The sequence below is a fragment of the Heptranchias perlo genome, chromosome 30 (genome assembly GCF_035084215.1).
Source record: "Heptranchias perlo isolate sHepPer1 chromosome 30, sHepPer1.hap1, whole genome shotgun sequence".
Classification (NCBI taxonomy): domain Eukaryota; kingdom Metazoa; phylum Chordata; class Chondrichthyes; order Hexanchiformes; family Hexanchidae; genus Heptranchias; species Heptranchias perlo.
The window spans coordinates 11296969-11319321 of NC_090354.1; the positions used below are offsets into that span (position 1 = coordinate 11296969).

The 22353-nt window shown below is 43.2% G+C and overlaps 1 protein-coding gene across 6 annotated transcripts in view; it reads right to left on the reverse strand.

The window, feature by feature from the left end:
- Window positions 1–22353, reverse strand: part of LOC137299903 (signal transducer and activator of transcription 5B-like) — a 125590-nt gene that overhangs the window by 68664 nt on the left and 34573 nt on the right. For 2 of the 6 annotated variants that reach the window (XM_067968890.1, XM_067968889.1), the window contains exon 2: window positions 13237–13355. The exons of 3 other annotated variants lie outside the window; for them this stretch is intronic. The gene's annotated coding sequence lies outside the window, so the exon portion shown is untranslated. Of the gene's footprint in view, window positions 1–8249; window positions 8346–13236; window positions 13356–22353 lie in introns of those variants that run through there. One more of the 6 variants, XM_067968891.1, reaches the window with a different exon arrangement.

Below are 22353 nucleotides of genomic sequence, written 5' to 3' on the forward strand. Positions count from 1 at the left end.
GTAGTACAAGTCAACACCTCCAGGAGACAAGGGGAAAACAGGAAAGATTTCAGACATTCAATTGCTTGAAAACCAACTTCTGATGCCAGTTTCCAACCAGAGACCAATTCTTCCAATCTAAGTCTCGTCTCCAAAAGACAGTGGGAGCCAGGAAGCTGAGGAAAACAAGAATAGCATTTTTAAATTTTAAACAAAACTTTAAAAAGTTTTAGAGTAATTAAAATAGGGTATGTGTGTCAGAAGTAAGCAATAAGTTAAAATAAAATACAACAGGGAAAGGTGAGGGCAGGGGAAGAGGAGAGGGTAGGTGAAAAAGACCGGGTGAGCAGAAATATTTTATAGTTTATAAGTTTATGTATAATGTTTATTATTACAGTAATAAAGCTGCTTCTAACAGCTTACTGTAATACCATGTAGATTTGTGTGTCACAGTGAGGAACCTGTAAACTAAAAACAATACTCATCCAGTGGATTAGCATTTCCTCAACTTGATAGCAGCCAATGCTTAAACCAGGGATGTCAAACTCAATTTACATGGCGGGCCTGATTTGATATCCGTCTTGTCCAAATACCTTTCAGCAAAAGGTATTTGGACACACTGGAGTAGAAATTAGTGCATGTTTCGCCTGTTTTTTAGGACGTAAAATGAGCACAACGTATACTAATTTCTCGGCGCAGGGTCCTGCACCTAATCTGTGCTGGCAGAATAGCCACTGCCATATTGGTCCTCATGGCTTTTAGGCGCCCCAAAGGGCAACCTGAAACCAACAATGGATTCATTTAGATATGCAAAGAAGGGTCCTGCACCTGTTTCGGGACCCTTCTGCAAAATGCATGAAAAACTAGGTGGAGTATGCGCCGTGCATGCTCTGACTTAGTTTTTCCCGTTCTACAGCAGTCCTTAAAAAGGGACCACTGAACGCCGCTGAAGTAGTGGTGGGTAAAAAAAAGCTTGCCTCTCCCAGCTCCAAAGCACTTCTGCGGGATGTTGCCAGCCCGTGCTCGGCCCTCCTGCATTTGCTTCTGCCCACCAACCAGCAATGCAGCAGGCCCAAATGTGATACTTAACTTTGGGCAAGCTGCCTTGTGAGGCACAACAGGCTCCAGTAGCTCGCCTCTTATTAAAATGAGGCCTGAGGTGCAATTTTACATAAAAATTAGAAAGAAGGTTCAGAATAATTAAAATAGGGTATATTTGATAGAAATAAAAGTTAAAATAATATTCATCATGGAAGAGAGGAGTCCTCCCAGTGCCCTGGCCAACACTACCAATAAAATAACGGTGTAAAAATCACAGGCTGGTAAGCACAGTAGCACAAAACCCTGGTCAATGTATTTTGTTCACAGCCCAACTCGTTTTTGCAAGAGGCCTCCCTTCGTGGACAGTACATAACCAATGACACAGTTGCATTCATTTATAGATAAGTTAAAATATTAATTCAGACCACTGTAAAACATATTCTTGTGTACATGGGTACAGTAGGGCAGTGGTTATAGTACTGGACTCCCGCTCTCCTGGCCAGCCTGCCATCTTCCACCCTCCATAAACCTGAGCTCATCCAAAACTCTGCTGCCTGTATCCTAACTTGCATCAAGTCCCGTTCACCCATCACCCTGTGCTCGCTGACCGACATTGGCTCCCGTACCAAGAACGCCGAGATTTTAAAATTCTCATCCTTGTTTTCAAATCCTCCATGGCCCCACCCCTCCCTATCTCTGTTAACTCCTCCAGTCCGACAACCCTCCGAGATCTCTGCGCTCCTCCAATTCTTGCCTCCTGCGCAGCCTCGATTTTAATCTCTTCACCGTTGGCGGACTGTAAGCTCTGCAATTCCCTCCTAAACCTCTCCGTCTCTCTCCTCCCTCATTTAAGACTATCCTTAAAACCTACCTCTTGGATCAAGCTTTTGGTCACCTTTCCTAACACCTCACGAGGCTCAGTGTCAAATTTTGTTTGATAACGCTCGTGAAGCGTCTTGTGACGCTTTACTATGTTAAAGGCGCTATTTAATTGCAAGTTGTTGTTGTAGTAGTAGAATTGCAACCTAAAGGCTATGAGTTCAAATGGAATTCAATAAATCTGGTAATTCACGGTTGGTATCAGGAATAAAGTGACCAAGAAGCAACCAGATGGTTATAAAAGCCCAACTGGTCACTAATATCCTGGCACCCTTACCCTGCATGTGACCCTAGTCCCACACGACATGATTGACTCAATGCCCTCTGAAGTGGCCAAGCAAACCACTTAGTTGTGAAAACATTTGCTATGATGAAGGCAGCCCACCACCACGTTCTCAGGGCAATTAAGAATGGGCATTAAACGCAGCCTTGTTACCAAAGGCATTTATCAGCTTTATAAAATGTTGAGACTTAACAGTCTAGCAATTCTAAGGCTCTGATATCAAATCAGTACCATAGTTGTAATGTACCTAAAACTGTTCTCAACCCTTGGCATACACGGGTACATTAGCGTAGTGGTTATGCTACTGGACTAGTAATCCAAGGGCCTGGACTAATAATCCAGAGTCATGAGTTCAAATCCTGCCACGGCAGCTGGGGAATTTAAATTCAATTTATTAAATAAAAATCTGGAATTTAAAAAAAACTAATATCAGTAATGGTGGCCATGAAAAGACCGGATTGTCGTAAAAACCTATCTGGTTCACGAATGCCCTTTAGGAAAGGAAACCTGCCGTCCTTACCCGGTCTGGCCTACACGTGACTCCGGACCCACAGCAATGTGGTTGATTCTTAATTGCCCTCTAAAATGGCCGAGCAAGCCACTCAGTTGCAAAATCTCGCTACAAAAAGTCATAAAAATAAAACCAGACCGACCATCCGGCATCGGACCACTAAGCACTGGACACGACAAAGGCAAACCAAGCCCAGTCGACCCTGCAAAGTCCTCCTCACTAACATCTGGGAACTTGTGCCAAAATTGGGAGAGCTGTCCTACAGACTAGTCAAGCAACAGCCTGACATAACAATACTCACAGAATCATACCTTTCAGCCAACGTCCCAAACTCCTCCATCGCCATCCCTCGGTATGTCCTGTCCCACCAGCAGGACAGACCGACCAGAGGTGGCAGTACAGTGATGTACAGTCAGGAGGGAGTGGCCCTTTACGTCCTCAACATTGACTCCTGATCCCATGAAATCGCATGGGATCAGGTCAAACATGGGCAAGGAAACCTCCTGCTGATTACCACCTACCGCCCTCCCTCAGCTGATGAATCAGTCTTCCTCCATGTTGAACACCACTTGGAGGAAGCACTGAGGGTAGCAATGGCTCAGAATGTACTCTGGGTGGGGGACTTCAATGTCCATCACCAAGATTGGCTCGGTTGCACCACGACTGATCGAGCTGGCTGAGTCCTGAAGGACACAGCTGCCAGGCTGGGCCGGCGGCATGTGATGAGCAAACCAACGAGGGAAAAACCGACTTGACCTCGTCCTCACCAATCTACCTGTCACAGATGCATCTGTCCATAACAGTATTGGGAGGAGTGACCACCGCACAGTCCTTGAAGAGACGAAGTCCCGTCTTCACGCTGAGGATACCATCCAACGTGTTGTGTGGCACTACCACCATGCACCATGCTGATAGATTCAGAACAGATCTAGCAGCTCAAAACTGGGCATCCATGAGGCACTGTGGGCCATCAGCAGCAGCAGATTTGTATTCCAGCACAATCTGTAACCTCATGGCCTGGCATATTCCTCACTCTACCATTACCAACAAGCCAGGGGATCAACCCTGGTTCAATGAGGAGTGCAGAAGAGCATGCCATGCCAGGAGCAGCACCAGGCATACCTAAAAATGAGGTGCGAACCTGGTGAAGCTACAACACAGGACTACATGCATGCTAAACAGGGGAAGCAACATGCTATAGACAGAGCTAAGCGATTCCACAACCAACAGATCAGATCAAAGCTCTGCAGTCCTGCCACATCCAGACGTGAACAGTGGTGGGCAATTAAACAACTATTGGGAGGAGGAGGCTCTGTAAACATCCCCATCTTCAATGATGGCACAGTCCAGCACGTGAGTGCAAAAGACAAGGCTGAAGCGTTTGCAAACCATCTTCAGCCAGAAGTGCCGAGTGGATGATCCATCTCGGCCTCCTCCCGATATCCCCACCATCACAGAAGCCAGTCTTCAGCCAATTCGATTCACTCCACGTGATATCAAGTAACAGCTGAGTGCACTGGATACAACAAAGGCAATGGGCCCCGACAACATTCTGGCTGTAGTGCTGAAGACTTGTGCTCCAGGACAAGCCGCACCTCAAGCCAAACTGTTCCAGTACAGCTACAACACTGGCATCTACCCGGCAATGTGGAAAATTGCCCAGGTATGTCTCCTATCCACAAAAAGCAGGACAAATCCAATCTGGCCAATTACTGCCCCATAAGTCTGCTCTCAATCATCAGCAAAGTAATGGAAGGTGTCGTCGACAGTGCTATCAAGCGGCACTTACTCACCAAATCCTGTTCACTGATGCTCAGTTTGGATTCCGCCAGGACCACTCGGCTCCAGACCTCATTACAGCCTTGGTCCAAACATGGACAAAAAAGCTGAATTCCAGAGGTGAGCTGAGAGTAACTGCCCTTGACATCAAGGCAGTATTTGACCGAGTGTGGCACCAAGGAGCCCTAGCAAAATTGAAGTCAATGGGAATTAGGGGGAAAACTCTCCAGCGGCTGGAGTCATACCTAGCACAAAGGAAGATGGTAGTGGTTGTTGGAGGCCAATCATCTCAGCCCCAGGACATTGCTGCAGGAGTTCCTCAGGGTAGTGTCCTAGGCCCAACCATCTTCAGCTGCTTCATCAATGACCTTCCCTCCATCATAAGGTCAGAAATGGGGATGTTCGCTGATGATTGCACAGTCTTCAGTGCCATTCGCAGCCCCTCAGTTAATGAAGCAGTCCTTGCCCACATGCAGCAAGACCTGGACAACATCCAGGCTTGGGCTGATAAGTGGCAAGTAACATTCGTGCTAGACAAGTGCCAGGCAATGACCATCTCCAACAAGAGAGAATCTAACCACCTCCCCTTGACGTTCAACAGCATTACCATCACCGAATCCCCCATCATCAACATCATGGGGGTCACCATTGACCAGAAACTGAACTGGACCAGCCACAAACACTGTGGCAACAAGAGCAGGTCAGAGGCTGGGTATTCTGCAGCGAGTGACTCATCTCCTGACTCCCCAAAGCCTTTCCATCATCTACAAGGCACAAGTCAGGAGTGTGATGGAATACTCTCCACTTGCCTGGATGAATGCAGCTCCAACAACACTCAAGAAGCTTGACACCATCCAGGACAAAGCAGCCCGCTTGATTGGCACCCCATCCACCACCCTAAACATTCACTCCCTCCTCCACCACCGCCGCACCGTAGCTGCAGTGTGTACCATCTACAGGATGCATTGCAGCAACTTGCCCAGGCTTCTTCAACAGCGCCTCCCAAACCCACAACCTCTACCACCGACAAGGACAAGGGCAGCAGGCACATGGGAACAACACCACCTGCATGTTCCCCTCCAAGTCACACACCATCCCGACTTTGAAACATATCGCCGTTCCTTCATCGTCGCTGGGTTAAAATCCTGGAACTCCCTACCTAAAAGTACTGTGGGAGAACCTTCACCGCATGGACTGCAGCGGTTCAAGAAGGTGGCTCACCACCACCTTCTCAGGGGCAACTGGGGATGGGCAATAAATGCTGGCCTTGCCAGCGACGCTCACATACCATGAACAAGTAAAAAAGTTCATAGGTCTAAAAAAGTAAGAAAATACTACACAACACACTATTCTGTAATTTTCTCAATCTACTCTTTCACTCAAAAGGTTAGAGCAGTAGAAGTGTGCCTTACCATGCCCATTTCTCGCCCCTAAAAAAAAACTAGCAAAGTTAATTAAGATGCCAATATTATTGGCACTTTTAATATTTATTTTTAAATTTGCACACCGATCCAATAAAGCTAATGAATAAGATAATATTCATCTGTATTTTAATCCATTTATGCGTCACATCTCCGGAGAATGAGCCATTCAATTCGAAATGATGGATAAGGAAATTGTGCAGTGGTTTGGACAATGAGCACCAACAATGCTGGGTCAGGAAGAATCCGCTCTATTATCAGTTTGTGGAGATTATAGTGTTAAATGTAGAACACAGCATACCAGGAGGTCAAAATGTTCTGGTTTGCAACTGACCAAAAACAAATAAGCATTTAAAATAGTATACATAGATCACCAAGACGTATCGAACAACGGTGGGAGCGACGCGAAAGATGAACAGACTGAAATCAGGTATATTTCAGAATGTATTTTTTTTTGAAAGAAAAGGTACTTTTTGTGCAGATGTGGTCTATCTGGATGTGTATAGATACACCTCGGCAAGGTGCAGCAGACTGATGTACAGTGCAGGAGACAGGGCATAACGTCAGCATAAATGCTGGCTAGCGAGAGAGAGAGAAATGGAAATCACAAAAATGGCACACTGGCTAGGGGAGGGAAATTCAAGAAAAAGGAAATTGGACAGGATGGAGAGACAAAGAACGAAATGAAACAAAGGCACAAGAATCAGGTAGAAAGAGAATAGAAAGAAATACAAATTTCACACTGGGTTTTTTTGGCAGGGAGCTGAGGGAGAAAATAGAGATTGGATAATTTTTTGTGGATAAAACTGTGAAGAATGCATTATGTTTGGGATATGATCTACAAAGTGAAATACAAGGTGCAAGAATAGCTTGCTTCTCCCATTTGGCAGTGAATAGTAAGTGCAGCAAAGTCAATACCATAGGAGGAAGCTTCTTATTTTGGAGTTCTAAATTAAGTGTTGAGTACTTAAACAAGTGAGCATTGTATGTTCAAACAAGCTGCCAAATTTGCAATATTCCTGCAAAATTTAATCTTCTTTCACTACAGCATTCAAACTATCCATACAAGTATGAAAAGAAAATCAGCTCGCTAAAGGCAAGTGGCTCATATTTCTATGAATAGCAAGGAGAAAGAGTATGCTTTGCATTCACCAAAACACAATGGCCTTCAAATCATACAGAGACACAAAAGTAAGAACATTTAACATTTCCATGTACAATTTTCTGCTATTTTAGTGGATACATCAATCAATTTGATAAATGGTTGCACCATCACTAAATACATTAACTGCTTTAAAAGAATCACAGGGATAGCATCCCTTTAAAACCATGTTTTGGTATAACTTCACATGTACCACATTTTTTCTTCTCCTTAGCTCCAACATTTTGTAAGAAAGAACTTAAATTTACTGAGTGCGAGATCATGCTTTCAGTGCATCCCAAAGTGCTGTGCATTGGATTGCATTGATGTGCAGTCAAGGTTGTGATGTAGGCAAACGTGGCAATCAATTTGCACACAAGTATACATAAATAGCAAATGAATGGAAGACCAGATTATCAGTTTTTGGTGATGTTAATTGAGAGAGGAAGCAGAACTAAGGGAGAATTCCTTGCTCGTTGAATTTTGCCATGGCATCTTTTGTGTCAGATATGGTCTTAGTTTAACGTCTCATCCCAAAAAAAACTCTCACAATTTAGTACTCCCGTTGTAGTGTCTCAAGCCCATAGTGACTATCTGATCAGAGGTAATTGTAATACCAACTGAGCCAAATTGGCACTTAAGATATGTGGTAACAGAACAATGGATAGTTCTGACAGAGGTAGCTAACACAATGAAGGAATCATTTTCCAAAATAAATTCTACAATAACTAAATCAGAGAGATGGTCATGAAGTAAAAACTAAGTATGTTGAAGATAAACTTCAAAGATAGTAGGTTAATTTTCTTCCTCATTTATTTACCTACCACACAAATTAGGTGAATACAAAGCAATACCCAACACTGGGGGGCAAGAAACTGATGAGTGCAAGACTTGCATCAAAGACCAATACAGCAGAACATGCATCTTCGGAAGAAAAAATAACAGTATTTATTGAAGGTGGGAGGGTTGTTCCATAGCACTGCCTTACAGGTAAGTTAAGGCATCTTTATAATGTTAACCCATAAAATGTCAATAGATCAGCTTCTCAGGTCAGCCAGATGATGTACTCCACTGTGCAGAGACAAATGAAACCCAATTGGTTTTACTCAAGGCAACTAAAAACCTAGGTTGGACAGCTCAAAAGATAACTTTTTTTAAAATCAGTATGGTCCCTTAATCTGTGCTTTTTGATCCCAGAATATGGACATGACCTACCTAGTGAAGTCATCCTGTCCTTGGTGATAATTTTGTAATTCTTCAGCTTTTCTTTGTGTTCCAAAGTTATGTCTTGATGGAAATCAACAAGGACACAGTGGGTGACAGTTAACAGAAACACCTTAACAGAATACGAAGGTCCTGAGCCACAGTACACTTGACCAAAGCAAGCTTCAATTGAACTGAAGTACTAACAAGAAAAAATCTGACTAAGTAATGACGAAGCTGAAGAAAGTACTGGCATTTAATGCTTACAAAGAGTTGTTGCTCCTCTTTTTTGTTATAAAAAGATACATATATAGAAACCATGAACATACTTTACTCATGATGTGAAGATGCCAGTGATGGACTGGGGTGTACAAATGTAAGGAATCTTACAACACCAGGTTATAGTCCAACAGTTTTATTTGAAAATCACAAGCTTTCGGAGGCTTTCTCCTTCGTCAGGTGAGTGTCGAGATGTTTAGTTTTTACTCAGAATGGTGAGAATATGGAACTCACTACCACATGGAGTGGTTGAGGCGAATAGCATAGATGCATTTAAGGGGAAGTACATGAGGGAGAAAGGAATAGAAGGCTATGTCGATAGGGTGAGATGAGGCTCGTATTGAGCATAAAAAACAAATTGGGCTGAAAGGCCTGCTTAATCTATGCCATTCTATGTAACTTTTCCTGTGGGACAGCAAGATTGAAGTGCTTTTGGTCATAACAGAAGAAAAAGGACAGAGGCCTACATCTAGGTCACAGGTCTTACCCATTGCAGGAACAGAAGGCAATAATATGACTGCTAAAAGGCTATGCCAGGCAAACTCCAATCAGTCCCTTGGATTGGCCAGATGGACCACAAAGTTATACTAATATGGTTCAATAAACAACTTCCCCTACCCCCACCCAAACCCAAACACAAAAATAAATGTGTTAGTACTGAAATCTCTAAGTGGTTGAGTAAACCAGTAATTAAAGTGTGCACTACAAATTACTGCAGCAAAATGGTTTTGCAATTCATTTTTATTGCGGATTTCCAGAATTTATCTTTTCCCCCAATCCATTCAACCTCACTTATTGGATTCACAACGAAATATTTTTTTGTGCATTCTCGTTAATCCAGACGACTCTGAACCATCACACTGACTCTGTGCCTACCACACTTTCACAACAAAATTAGCAGTTTTCTGTGTATTCTTGTTTCTGGAAGAGGCAGCTTCAATTGAGGTAAGAGGGAACTTTTCTGAATTTATCATCTACCCAAAAATATCCTTCATAAACAAATCAAGAAAACTATATTTGAAATACAACGAATGCCTACTAGATTTACAGAAAAATGATCTTCTATTGAGTTAGCATACTGTTAAATATTAAAATTCAAGCAGAAATATTAAGGTCATTAGTTTAGGTCACTGATGAATGCAATAGATATTAAAATTCTCATTCCACATTCATCTCACAAGGTCAATTGGACTTTAAAAGCATGTATTTGGCAATACTCTAAAGAGATTAAAATAAGAATTTCAAAATGTAATTACATTTTGCTGTACAAGAACAAATTTACAATCCGTGTTTACAAAAATAACGATATCAAAAGTGCAACATAGCTGCCTTGAGAATCTCCCTGTTCAACTGCCAATTGATACCACCTCACTTTATAGCTTTCAAACAATATTTTCCACCAACTATTACAAGAAACGCTGGTCTAAAGTTTGACTGAAAATAAAGCTACAGCACAAATCCTTAACCACAGCCTTCACGCTTCAAAGTACAGTTTATTAACAAAAATTATTTTGGTTCTTTCATAATGAATATTAAACATATAGAAACCTAAGACCAAGAACTTTGCTTACCTATCAAAATACACAGGTCAGTCTGCTGTTCACATCATACACAAGACAAAGCACTGCAGTGACCTACAAAAACCGCTGCAATTTTCTATCTGGATAATTATACTACAGCTGAACGCATGCTCTAATACAGACAACTATAATGATAAAGACAATCTGCTCTGGTGCCTGTGAGGAAAGCCTAATCTCTGATATTAGTATAGGACAAAACTCTGCAAATTTATCCATGTGACAAGCACAAGATAAACCTACATAAATACAGATTAAGAGTAGCCACAATATACCCCCTATTGTGTTTAGATATCTGTTCATCTCTCAACCCTTTGTTGACCAAGAGAACAGGAACTCTCAGTCAGATACAGAGCAAATTATTTTACATCTGTCTGATATGCGTCAATATAATTTACACTACATAATGAAAACATTTTAAAACTTTTATAGATTTACCTTTGCAGTGCAAGTAGTGACACTTCAATGTGGTCAGTGTTTAACAACAAGATCACATTAAAAATCAGTCTGGATAAATGCATAGACCCAAAAATGGAATTTGAGAGTATCAGTACTGTTCTCAATCACTCCTCCTTTCCCCATCAGAAAACCTCAGCGAAGTTCCAATCCAAGCACAAATTATGTGTTTGCAAGTTAATATGTGTACGGATAAGAACCAGTGTATAAACAATTTGCATTTATATAGTGCCTTTAAAGTAGAAAAACATTCCAATGCACTTCACTGAGCCATAATCATAAAAAAAAGCTACAAATAGTGCCCGAAAAAGAGATTCATAGAACAAATTTCTTCCATGTGGTCTGACAAAGCAAAAATAAATGGTGAACAGTTTCTAGCAGTAAGATTGTATATAAAAAAAGAGGTTTTGAAGGCTCCTCAATTGCAGTTTTACTCCAAAACATTAAATTTAGTAAAAATATAAAGATACTAATGCCTCAAAATGAAAATATTGTTGATTCAATAAAGTTTTGAAAATTAAATTGGCTTAACAAAAATGTCAGCAACACAATCAATGCAGAGCTGTAGGTCACTGTTTTCTCTCTCTCCTGTAGGCAGTGACAGATATTGATACTATATTTCAGACAGATACTGAAATATAGTTTCATGAACAAGGTACCATCGGGTTGATGACATCCAAATGACCATTTTTTATATGGAAACCTTCGGCAATAAATGTCAGCAGGCAATTTGACAGTAGGGGAACAATAATCAAGCCTGCTCTGGTCTTAAATGACAACCACAAATATCCACCTGCAGAAGCAGTCACTAGATAGTGAACAGGAGTAGAAGCCCCAGCTGGCAGTATATGTCCAAATCAAAATGATGTGCGACTTTGAGGGGAACTTGCAGGTATGTGTGTTCCCATGACTTTGCTGCTTTTTTCCTTCTAAGAAGTCGTTGTGGGACTGGGAGGTGCTGTCGAAGCAAGCTGGCGAGTTGCTACAGTGCATCCCATATTTAGTACATCCTTCAGCCATAGTGTGCCAGTGGTAGAGGAAGTCAATAGTCGAGTTTAACGGCAGGGGCACCAATCAAGTGGATTGCTTTGTCCTGGATGGTGTCAAGCTTCGAGTGTTGTTGCACTCACCCATCCTGGCGAGCAATGAGTATTCCATCATACTTCTAACTTGAACCTTGTAGATGGGTCAAGGTGAGCCATTAATCAAAGTACCCAGTCTGTGCCCTGCTCTGGTCACCACAGTGCTGATATGGTGCACTTCAGCTTCTGGACAATACTGACCCCCAGGATGTTGATGGTAGGTGACTTGACAACAGTGCTACCACGAAGATCAGGGGAAGGAGTGATTGGGCCTCTTTTTGTTGGAGATGGTGAATGCCTGGCGCTTATATGGCATGAATGTTACCTGTCACATCAGCCTAAGCCTGGATGCTACCCAGGTCCTTCTGTAGGCTGGCATGGGCTGTTTCATTATTGGACGATTTGCGATTGGAGCTGGACGTTGTAGAATCAAACAACTCTACTTCTGACAAAATCAGAAAGAGACAAGGTTCCCATATTCAGCCATTCTGTACAACAATCTAGAAGGCCACAGAGAACAAGGGACTCTCACTCATTGCTAACTTGGGCTTGTGCATATCAGGCCTAACAAATGCCAAACAAGTCCCCCAAGCAACACGTAACGCAGTCCATCTGTTGATAGTGGCATAAGATGCCGTACTCTATAGCAAATTGCAACCCTCCCCACAACAAACTTGAGTGCAACACCAGTGACTTACACTAAGCATAAAGAAGTAATGCATGAACTCCACCTCAAGCCTGAAGGCAACTAGCAATCGAAGCCATTTTCTCAAATCTCTCACAACCTATACATTCCCAACAGACCTTTCCCAAGAAGGTAAGAGTGAGCTAACTCGGAACACAACTACAAGCTGATGTGTTCTTCCACTTGACTGGACGCCACAAAGTCCCACAGAAGGCACAAATCAATCACATGAGATCCCATTCAAGGTTGCCAAAGCCCTCAACATCCCAAACAGCCAAACAACAGGGATGCCTCTAACGGATTCTGAATCTCAAAAGTGCATTGCTTCCAGTGTGTACTCAACTACCCTGATCTATTTTCCTCTAAGTACAGTGTCAAAACTATGTCTAAACAAGTATGATTTTCTGAATTGAAATAAACAGCCTTGATCTGTTGAGCATTACAGTGAATTTTTCAACCAAGTCAAAAGAAAAATAGAAGCTTCCATTTTTGCTAGCTTGTTTCAGAAGCAGAAACATTTCAACAGAAACATTGCAATCCATCACTTTTAAAATGATTAAGTTTGATGTGCAACTCAAAAAATAATCTAAAGCAAGCAGGCTGACTGTTTTAGTTACAGTGCAATTATACTTCAATTTGGATACAACCAAATGACACACACACACACACACACACACACACACACACGTACTTGCTAGTACAAGAAATGAAAAAACGCTGGATATGTCACTTTCAAAGACGAAACAGTGAGATGATTATTTTTAAATTTCTGGAGCTATAAAATTGCCCTCCAAAACAAAAATCTACTGAAAATATAGGATTCTTTAATCTCAATTATAAGCTTCGTAGATACCATGCTTGCTAAAGAATTAAAATGAATTCTCTCTCCCTCCACAGATCCCTGCCATCAGTTTACTGACCTCATTGAGCTGATTTACGCCAATCCAACATTAAGTCTCTGTAATGCTTCAACAGTCTGCCAGGCTATCCATCTGTGCCAGTAAATAATGACAGCAACACGCTAGATATGGAATATTTCCTGTTCAACAGACAAAATGATTGAATTTGAAAATTTAACAGGAATAGTGTATGTAAACACTATCACATAATTGTCGAAGACAAACGAGAAATTTCAAAAATCTTTTTTGGTACCATTTTTAAAGAAGTATCGACTACCAACAATTTTTCAAACTGCAGCATTTAAATGACTGCGAAAACAAAGCTGAAACCAATGCAAAATTATAGTTTAGCAATAATATGTTTTACATACTATATGAACATTGCAACTGAGCTCTACCGACTTCATCAATACTATAGGACATTCCAAGTTGTATGGTTAGCTTCTTACTTGCACATGTATAAATACTTGGTCAAATTCATAAAAAGAAACACAAAGTTCAAAATAAGCTTACAATCCTAAATTAAATAATTTCACCACAAAGGATTTTGTTCCACAGGAATCTTCGAGGCTCGATAACTAAATAAATTCTACTTCTATTTCAACTGAAGCAGCAAGAAAAACCAGTAATCCAATTTGCTTAGCAACCGGCACAGAATGGCCCGTTTGTGTTGGATAACATTTTATAGTTGTATAATATCCGAAAGTACAAAAAGCTGAAACAAATAGACCAATCAGCCCATCATCTAGACAATACAACTTCATGCCTTTCCCAACCTCTGGCAGTGTTAACTCTCGAGGAAAGCAAAATTTAAAAAAAAGAACAATTTCAAGAAAAATTCCAATTTCTAAAGCAATCAGGCAAACCCCAGGAAGTCACGATTGGCCATGAAACATCACTCGGTGAGCTTGTCTAACTCATACTCCTCCCCCAATATTTAGTAATATAATCCTCGCTTAAGAACTTGTCAAGTCCCTTCTTATAGCATATCCATACTTACTGAACCCTCTGATAGCATGCTTTAGAGAAAGAAGCTGAAGAATTAATTTCAAACACCCAATCTGACTCTTTGCCTAAGTATTTTATTGGTTACCTTCCAATCCCATCATAGTCCATTTCAAGCATCTTACTGGAATCCACTACATTCAATCCTTTTATAATGACAAACGGATGACCCATAGCATTGTCATGTTAAGTTGCATGATTCACTCATTAATGTGCAATCAATAATATACATACTTTCCATAGCACAAGGATCTGAGAATCAAATCTGAGAACCAAGCCCACAGCACACATGGGTGGCTCAGCTGTACAGGAGAGTGAAGTCCAGAAAGCAGTAGTGATAGGGGATTCAATAGTTAGGGGAACAGATAGGCGTTTCTGCGGCCGCAGACGTGATTCCAGGATGGTCTGTTGCCTCACTGGTGTCAGGGTCAAGGATGTCACTGAGTGGCTGCAGAACATTCTGAAGGGGGGAGGATGAACAGCCAGAGGTCGTGTTCCATATTGGTACCAAAGACATAGGTAGAAAGAGGGATGAGGTCCTCCAGGCCGATTTTAAGGAGCTAGGAAAGAAATTAATAAGTAGGACCTCAAAGGTAGTAATCTCTGGATTATTCCCAGTGCCATGTGCTGGTGAGTATAGAAATAGGAGGATTGAGTAGATGAATGCACGGCTGGAGAGATGGAGCAGGAGGGCGGGGTTTAGATTCCTGGGGCATTGGGACCGGTTCTGGGTGAAGTGAGACCTGTACAAGCCGGATAGGTTGCACCTCAATAGGGCTGGGACCAGTAACCTCGCGGGGAGGGTTAGCTGGTGCTTTTGGGGAGGGTTTAAACTAGCTTGGCAGGCGGATGGGAAACTGAGCGTAGATTCAGAAGGGAGAGAAGCAGAGCTGGAAATGGAAGATAAAAAATTAGCACATTTGCAAGGCAGAGGAAACGAAGGTTAGAAAATAGACAACAAAAGAGTTTGGCAGTGCTTAATGGTGTATACTTCAATGCCAGGAGTCAAGTAAATAAGGCAGGTGAGCTGAGGGCACAGATAGACATGCGGAAGTATGATATCTTAGCTATTACTGAAACATGGCTTAAAGAGGGGCAGGAATGGCAGCTCAATGTTCCTGGTTACAGTGTTTTCAGAAGAGATTGAGAGAGGGATAAAAAGAGGTGGGATGGCAATATTGGTTAAAGAAACAATTACACCTGTGAGGAGGGATGATAAGTTAGAAGGATAGTTCAAATGAGGCCATATGGGTTGAACTAAAGAACAAAAAAGGGTCAATCACACTGCTGGAAGTGTACTATAGACCCCCACTCAGGGGGAGATAGAGGAACCAATATGTAGGCAGATTTCTGAGAAGTGCAATAACAATAGCGCAGTAATAGTAGGGGAGTTCAACTACCTTAACATTAACTGGGATACAATCAGTGGAAAAGGAATGGAGGGCACAGAATTCGTAAATTGCATTTAGGAGAACTTTTTCAACCCATCAAAAGGTGGGGGGCAGGGGCAGTTCTGGACTTAGCTTCAGGGAATGAAGCTGGGCAGGCGGAAGGAGTATCAGTGGGAGAGAATTTTGCTGGTAGTGATGGTAATTCAGTCAGATTTAGCATAGTTATGGAAAAGGACAAAAACAGAACAGAACAGGAGTAAAAGTTCTCAACGGGAGAAAGGCCAATTTTACTAAGCTGAGAAGTGATTTAGCAAAAGTGGACTGGAAACAGCTACTTGAAAGTAAATTCGTGTCAAACAGTAGGAGGCATTCAAGAGAGAGATAGTGAGGGTTCAGAACAAATATGTTCCCACAAAGAAAAAGGGTGGGACTGCCAAATCAAGAGCCTCCTGGATGACAAGGAGCATACTGGGTAAGATATGGCAAAAAAGGGAAGCTTATGTCAGATACCGAGAGTTCAATCCTGCAGAAAGTGCAGGAGTGAAACTAAAAAGGAAATTAGGAAAGCAAAGAGAGGGGATGAAAAAATACTGACAAGTAAAATCAAGGAAAACCCAAAGATGTTTTATAAATACATATAGATCAAGAGAATAACTGAAGAGTAGGGTCTATTAGAAACCAAAAAGATAACCTGTGTGCGAGGCGGAAGAGGTGGAGACAGTTCTTAATGAATGCTTTGCGTCTGTCTTCCCAAAAAGAGGGGGACGATGCAGAGATTATAGTTAAGGAGGAGGAGTGTGAAATGTTGGATGGGATAAACATAGTGAGAGGGGAAGTATTAAACGATTTAGCATCTTTGAAAGTAGATAAATTACCAGGCCCGGATGAAACGTATCCCAGGCTGTTAAGAGAAGCAAGAGTGGAAATCGCGGAGGCTCTGACCATCATTTTTCCAATCCTCCCTGGCTACAGGCATAGTGCCAAAGGATTGGAAGACAGCTAACGTTGTACCACTGTTTAAAAAGGGAGAAAAGGATAGACAGAGTAATTATAGGCCAGTCAGTCTAACCTCAGTGGTGGGCAAATTATTGGAATCAATTCTGAGGGACAGCATAAATAGGCATTTAGAAAGGCATAGGTTAATCAAGGACAGTCAGCATGGATTTGTTAAGGGAAGGTCGTGTCTGACTAACTTGATTGAATTTTTTGAGGAGTTAACAAGGAGGGTAGATGAGGGTAACACCTTACCCGGTCTGGCCTATATGTGACTCCAGACCCACAGCAATGTGGTTGATTCTTAATTGCCCTCTGAAATGGCCCAGCAAGCCACTCAGTTGTCAAATCTCGGTACGAAAAGTCATAGTAAGAATAAAACCGGACGGACCACCCGGCATCAGACCACTAGGCACCGGACACGACAACGGCAAACCAAGCCCAGTCGACCCTGCAAAGTCCTCCTCACTAACATCTGGGGACTTGTGCCAAATTTGGGAGAGCTGACCCACAGACGAGTCAAGCAACTGCCTGACATGGACATACTCACAGAATCATACCTTTCAGCCAATGTCCCAGACTCTTCCATCACCATCCCTGGGTATGTCCTGTCCCACCGGCAGGATAGACCCGCCAGAGGTGGCGGTACAGTGATACACAGTCAGGAGGGAGTGCCCCTGAGAGTCCTCAACATTGACTCTGGACCCCATGAAATCTCATGGTATCGCTGATGACCACCTACCGTCCTCCCTCAGCTGATGAATCAGTCCTCCTCCATGTTGAGCACCACTTGGAGGAAGCACTGAGGGTAGCAAGGCCACAAAATGTAGGCTGGGTGGAGGACTTCAATATCCATCATCAAGAGTGGCTCGGTAGCACCAGTACTGACCGAGCTGGCCGAGTCCTGAAGGAACTAGCTGCCAGACTGGGCCTGCGGCGAACCAACACGAGGGAAAAACTTACTTGACCTCGTCCTCACCAATCTACCTGTCGCAAATGCATCTGTCCATGACAGTATTGGTAGGAGTGACCACCGCACAGTCCTCGTGGAGACGGAGTCCCGTCTTCGCACTGAGGACACCATCCAACGTGTTGTGTGGCACTACCACCGTGCTAAATGGGATAGATTCAGAACAGATCTTGCAGCTCAAAACTGGGCATCCATGAGGCACTGTGGGCCATCAGCAGCAGCAGGTTTGTATTCCAGCACAATCTGTAACCTCATGGCCCGGCATATTCCTCACTCTACCATTACCAACAAGCCAGGGGATCAATCCTGGTTCAATGAGGAGTGCAGAAGAGCATGCCAGGAGCAGCACCAGGCGTTCCTAAAAATGAGGTGCCAACCTGGTGAAGCTACAACTCATGACTACATGCATGCTAAATAGGGGAAGCAACATGCTATAGACAGAGCTAAGCGATTCCACAACCAACGGATCAGATCAAAGCTCTGCAGTCCTGCCATATCCAGTAGTGAATGGTGGTGGACAATTAAACAACTAACGGGAGGAGGAGGCTCTGCAAACATCCCCATCCTCAATGATGGCGGAGTCCAGCACGTGAGTGCAAAAGACAAGGCTGAAGCGTTTGCAACCATCTTCAGCCAGAAGTGCCGAGTGGATGATCCATCTCTGCCTCCTCCCGATATCCCCACCATCACAGAAGCCAGTCTTCAGCCAATTCAATTCACTCCACGTGATATCAAGAAACGGCTGAGTGCACTGGATACAGCAAAGGCAATGGGCCCAGACAACATCCCAGCTGTAGTGCTGAAGACTTGTGCTCCAGAACTAGCTGCGCCTCTAGCCAAGCTCATCCAGTACAGCTACAACACTGGCATCCACCCGACAATGTGGAAAATTGCCCAGGTATGTCCTGTCCACAAAAAGCAGGACAAATCCAATCCGGCCCATTACCACCCCATCAGTCTACTCTCAATCATCAGCAAAGTGATGAAAGGTGTCGTCGACAGTGCCATCAAGCAGCACTTACTCACCAATAACCTGCTCACCGATGCTCAGTTTGGGTTCCGCCAGGACCACTCGGCTCCAGACCTCATTACAGCCTTGGTCCAAACATGGACAAAAAAGCTGAATTCCAGAGGGTGAGGGTGACTGCCCTTGACATCAAGGCAGCATTTGACTGAGTGTGGCACCAAGGAGCCCGAGTAAAATTGAAGTCAATGGGAATCAGGGGGAAAACTCTCCAGTGGCTGGAGTCATACCTAGCACAAAGGAAGATGGTAGTGGTTGTTGGAGGCCAATCATGTCGGCCCCAGGACATTGCTGCAGGAGTTCCTCAGGGCAGTGTCCTCGGCCCAACCATCTTCAGCTGCTTCATCAATGACCTTCCCTCCATCATAAGGTCAGAAATGGGGATGTTCACTGATGATTTCACAGTATTCAGTTCCATTCACAACCCCTCAAATAATGAAGCAGTCTGAGCCCGCATGCAGCAAGACCTGGACAACATCCAGGCTTGGGCTAATAAGTGGTAAGTAACATTCACGCCAGATAAGTGCCAGGCAATGACCATCTCCAACAAGAGAGAGTCTAACCACCTCCCCTTGACATTCAACGACATTACCATCGCTGAATCCCCCACTATCAACATCCTGGGGGTCACCATTGACCAGAAACTTAACTGGACCAGCCATATAAATACTGTGGCTACGAGAGGAGGTCAGAGGCTGGGTGTTCTGCGGCGAGTGACTCATCTCCTGACTCCCCAAAGCCTTTCCACCATCTACAAGGCACAAGTCAGGAGTGTGATGGAATACTCTCCACTTGCTTGGATGAGTGCAGCTCCAACAACACTCAAGAAGCTCGACACCATCCAAGATAAAGCAGCCCGCTTGATTGGCACCCCATCCACCACCCTAAACATTCACTCCCTTCACCACCGGCGCACAGTGGCTGCAGTGTGTACCATCCACAGGATGCACCGCAGCATCTCGCCAAGGCTTCTGCGATAGCACCTCCCGAACCCGCGACCTCAACCACCTAGAAGGACAAGAGCAGCAGGTGCATGGGAACACCACCACCTGCACGCTCCCCTCCAAGTCACACACCATCCCGACTTGGAAATATATCGCCGTTCCTTCATCGTCGCTGGGTCAAAATCCTGGAACTCCCTTCCTAACAGCACTGTGGGAGAACCGTCACCACACGGACTGCAGCGGTTCAAGAAGGCGGCTCACCACCACCTTCTTAAGGGCGATTAGAGGTGGGCAATAAATGCCGGCCTCGCCAGCGACACCCACATCCCATGAACGAATAAAAAAAAAAGTCTACATGGATTTATAGCAAGGCTTTTGACAAGGTCCCTCATGGCACACTGGTCAAAAAAGTAAACGCCCATGGGATCCAAGGGAAAGTTGCAAGTTGGATCCAAAATTGGCTCAGTGGCAGGAAGCAAAGGGTAATGGTCGACGGGTGTTTTTGTGACTGGAAGGCCGTTTCCAGTAGGGTTCAGCAGGGCTCAGTACTAGGTCCCTTGCTTTTTGTGGTATATATTAATGATTTGAACTTGAATGTAGGGGGCATGGTCAAGAAGTTTGCAGATGATACAAAAATTGGCTGCATGGTTGATAACGAGGAGGAAAGCTGTGGACAGCAGGAAGATATCAATGGACTGGTCAGGTGGGTAGAAAAGTGGCAAATGGAATTCAATCCGGAGGAGTGCGAGGTGATGCATTTGGGGAGGGCAAACAAGGCAAGGGAATACGCAATAAATGGGACGATACTGAGAGGTGTATAAGAACAGAGGGACCTTGGAGTGCATGTCCACAGATCCCTGAAGGTAGCAGGACATGTAGATAAGGTGGTTAAAGCGGCAAACGGGATTCTTTCCTTTATTAGCCGAGGCACAGAATATAAGAGCAGGGAGGTTATGTTAGAACTGTATAAAACGGTAATGGTCACATTACAGGAAAGATGTGATTGCACGAGAGAGGGTAAAGAGGAGATTTACGAGGATGTTGCCAGGGCTGGAGAATTTTAGCTATGAGACAAAACTGGATAGGCTGGGATTGTTTTCTTTCGAACAGGAGGAGGCTGAGGGAAGATTTAATTAAGGTGTATAAAAATTATGAGGGGCCTAGATAGAGTGGATGGGGAGGACCTCTTTCCCTTAGCAGAGGGGACAGTGACCAAGGGGGCATAGATTTCAAGTAATTGGTAGAAGGATTAATGGGGAGCTGAGGAGAATTTTTTTCACCCAGAGGGTGGTGATGGTCTGGAACTCACTGCATGAAAGGGTGGTAGAGGCAGAAACCCTCAACTCATTTAAAAAGTACATGGATGTTCACTTGAAGTGCCGTAACCTACAGGGCTATGGGCCAAGTACTGGAAAGTAGGATTAAGCTGGATAGCTCTTTTCAAATGGCACGGACATGGGCCGAATGACCTCCTTCTCTGCTGTAACTTTCTATGATTCTATGAAAAATACTATGATTATACCTAACCCTCCATATTTTCCCTTTCCTCAGCACCCACTGTTTCTTTTCACTGTTAGATCCTATGAGATGTTTTGCTATGTGAGGAGTGCTATAAAAATGAGACAGGCAGCTGCTTACAATGATGAGCATTTGGCATTAGAAAGTTACACAGCTGGCTCCACATCGCACTGTGGTCAGACAATCATGCATGTAAAAACTTCTGTTATCCAGCATCCAAGGTTGTTCTTTTGCTAGCATCAAAAACTTTCTGAATGAAGCAAGCAAGATTGGAAGAGCATTTCAAAGTAACCATGATATCTTTTACTTCACCTCGAGTAATATTTGCCTCCTTATCTGGGATCCCAGATTTTAACACCCTGAGATCCTAGGATTCACAGCTTCAAAATACTAACATGACCAAAGTTCACAGAACTAATTGGAACACTTGAGGCCGAGTGAAACAATCATGATTTGCATGCTCACAATAGCAAATGCAAATTGCAGATTCCATGTGGAAAATTGAAGCAATGAAAGACAGAAAAGCACAGAGTGTAGAGACATTTATCTATAGATGAATTGCTATAGATGTGGGCACATTAGCACCCTTGCCTTTCTGAAAAGTTTGGATTATGTTGTCACTGAAATGATAAATCTAGCTGTTTAGTTTTAGTCAATGATTTCTCAATTAAAACTAACAGCTCATCTTTATTGGTGCAATGCTTCCTGAAACTTTTCTCCCTCATCAGCTCTCAGCCGTTCTACTATTGAAATCACCAAGTTTATATTGTTGGGCAGCTTTACAGCAGCAACCAGACTGACTTTAATAGTGCATGAGCAAGCTTGAGCCTATGTAACTTCTGATATTGATATTTCTGATCGTGGTTTCAAGTCAGTATCTTACCCAATTGCTAAGGAAGGTCTGCTTAAGTCAGCAGTAATAGTCCAGCAATTTTATTTTAAATAAAATTGCTGGACTATAACTTGGTGTTGTAAAATTGTTTACAATTGTCAACCCCAGTCCATCACCGGCATCTCCACATTAAGTCAGCAGCACAGAGACCACTTTGTTCTCCATATAGAAGTGGTCTTCAACCACTCAATCCAGTGCAGCCATGTTTTCTGGTCACTTCTACAAAAATGTTTATATTGCAGGCTGAAGCAGCAGAGTCAAGGGAGTAGCTGAAAAATCAGCAATTTTTGTGGTGTGTTACCATGGCAGCAAAACTGCACTTACATCAGGAATTTGGAAGGGCAGTGGTATCATCAACAGCAAACTTGTATAAACGGGGTATTGTACACATCTAAAACAGT